Here is a 2,978-nt window from a genome sequence, read left to right as displayed (position 1 = left end):
CCGCAGCCTCGACCTGCTGGGCTCCTGCTGGGCCCCTGCTGGGCTCCTCCCGGGCTCCTGCTGGGCTCCTGCCGGGCTCCTGTGATCCTTCGCCTCAGCCTTCCAAGTAGCCGGAACTACAGGCGGCGCTGCTAATTGCTCCTTTGAACCCCATCGCAGTAAAGGAATCCACCATTTGCCCAGTTGTTCAAGACAGGCAATCGAGAGACACCTTGGCACTCCTCACCCCTAGTGTAGAATTGACCTGAAAATTCTGGGGGTCATACCTCTGGGGCCTCATCCCTCCGCTTTACACCATTTATTCCACCATTTCTCTAATCGAATCCCTGGCTCTCTCCCCTTTTGGTCTTCTCCGTCCATCCTTGACCTCTAAATTCATGCCCCTTATCCTCCCACCCGGAACTTCAATGCAAATCATTCTCTTGTAGTCAAAATCATCCTCTGAAAGCCAAATCGTGTTATTTATTTCCCATTCCTCTTAAAATCCAAACTACTTTCCATAACCTATCTCTGGACTAGATCCAGCCGCTGTCTGCTTCTCTCTTTTCTCACTTCATGCTCCCTTTCTTCTTTCTTACACAATCACACCTCATTCTCCAAGAAGCCAAACTGACCCTCCACTCTTAATTGCTTCCTCTTTTCCCCACCCCAACATCTTTTGATCCTTTGGTCTCAGAAGTCACATATTCAGTGTTCACCCAAAGAAACAAAACTAGTAGGAGATATCTATGAAGAGGTCTGTCATAAGAAGTTGGCTTACGTAGTTGTGGGGGTCTGGCTAAGCAAGTTCAGAATCTGTAGACCAAGCTGGAACTCATGCGAGGGATGAACCAGCTGTTCACAGGTGAATTTTTTCTTCAGGGAAGCCTCAGCTCTTGAATCAAGCCCACGCAGATTATTTAGAATAGTCTCTCTCTTTTTTTGTTTGTTTTTGTTTTTTTGAGTTGGAGTCTCATTCCGTCGCCAGACTGGAGTGCAGTGGCTGCTCCCGGCCACCGCAGCCTCCACCTGCTGGGCTCCAGCGATCCTTCCGCCTCAGTCTTCCAAGTAGCTGGAACTACAGGTGTGCGCTACCACACCCGGCTAATTTTTTATTTTATTTTTTTTATTTAGAGATGAGCTCTCACCAAGTTGCCCAGGCGGGTCATGAACCCGCGGGCTCAGGCAATCCACTCACCTCAGCCTCCCAAAGTGCTGGTATTACAGGCTGAGCCACCGAGCCGGGCTGGATAGTCTCTCTTAAAGTCAACTGATTATGGACTTTAATCACATCCACAAAATACCTTTACAGCAGCACCTAGATTAGTACTTGACTGAATGACTGAGAACTATAGCCTAGCCAAGCTGACACGAAAAACTGACCATTGCACTCAGGGAAACCTTTCTTGACTATCTTAGTTCATTCTGGCTGCTGTATTTTGTTAGCCCTTAGTATCCGTAGGTTCCACATGCATGGATTCAATCAACTCTTTAATTGAAAATATTGGGGAAAAAATTCCACGATGTCCAAAAAGCAAATCTTAAATTTGCCACATGACAAGTGCTATGTTGAATCCATGTGAACGAAGTGATGTGTAGGAATTGTATTAGGTGTTAGAAGTAATCTGGAAATGATTTAAAGTATTCAGGAGGGCTGGGCATGGTGGGCTCATGCTTGTAATCTCAGCACTTTGGAAGGTTGAGGCAGGAGGATGACTTGAGCCTGGGAGTTTGAGACCAGCCTAGGCAACAAAATGAGACCTCGTCTCTACAAAACATCAAAGAAGTAGCCGGGTGTAGTGGCGCGCACCTGTAGTTTCAGCAACTCTGGAGGCTGAGGTGGGAGGATCACCTGAGCCCAGGAGGTTGAGGCTGCAGTGAGCCATGATTGTGCTACTGCACTGCAGCCTGGGAAACAGAGTGAGACTCCACTAAAAAAAAAAAATTAAATTAATAAGGTACAGGGAAAGATATGTATAGGTTATATGCAGATACTACACCATATTATGAAGGGACTTGAGCATCTGCGGATTTTATTTATTTTTATTTATTTATTTATTTTGAGTTGGAGTCTCACTCTGTCGCCCAGACTGGAGTGCAGTGACTGCTCCTGGCCACTGCAGCCTCGACCTGCTGGACTCAGGCGATCCTTCCGCCTCCAAGTAGCTGGAACTGCAGGCGTGCGCTACCATGCCTGGCTAATTTTTGATTTATTGTAGAGATGAGGTCTCGCCAAGTTGCCCAGGCGGGTCTTGAACCCGCGGGCTCAGGCAATTCACTCACCTCAGCCTCCCAAAGCGCGGGATTACAGGCTGAGCCACCGAGCCTGGCTGCATCTGCGGATTTTAGTATCCATGAAAAGTTCTTAGGCCTGATGCAGTAGTCTCCCTTATTCTTGGAGGATGCATTCCAAGACCCACAGTGGATATCAGAAAGGCAAATAGTGCTGAACCCTATATGCACTATGCGTGACTTTCTTTTTCTTTCTTCACAATTTCATGGATAAAAGATTTGTTCTTACTGTGGATCTTAGCAACCTCAGCGAATTTTTTTCTTTCCTTATTAAGTTGAGAATTTTCACATTTTCACTTAAAGGAATCACCAGCTTCTGTTGGCACATCTGAGTTGCCAGCATTACTGTGCTTGTGTTTTGAGACCATTATGAAGTAAAATAAAGGTGACCTGAACACAAGCACTGCAGTACTACCACATTCGCTCTTATAACCAAGCCAGCTACCAAGTAACTAATGGTTGGGTAGTATAGACGGTGTGGATACACTGGGCAAAGGGAGGATTCATAACCCAGGTGGGATGGAGTAGGTTGGTGCGAGATTACATCTTGCTACTCAGATTGGTGTGAAATGTAAAACTTACAAATTGTTCATTTCTGGAATTTTCTATTTAATATTTTCAGGTCTCAAACATTTTGAGATTGTGGTTGACCACGGGTAACTGAGATTATAGAAAGCAAAGCCCCATATAAGGGGGGGACTACTGTA

This window comes from Carlito syrichta, unplaced genomic scaffold (genome assembly GCF_000164805.1).
Source record: "Carlito syrichta isolate Samal-C Ts95f unplaced genomic scaffold, Tarsius_syrichta-2.0.1 Scaffold302537, whole genome shotgun sequence".
Lineage (NCBI taxonomy): Eukaryota > Metazoa > Chordata > Mammalia > Primates > Tarsiidae > Carlito > Carlito syrichta.
This window is presented reverse-complemented; position numbering follows the sequence as displayed.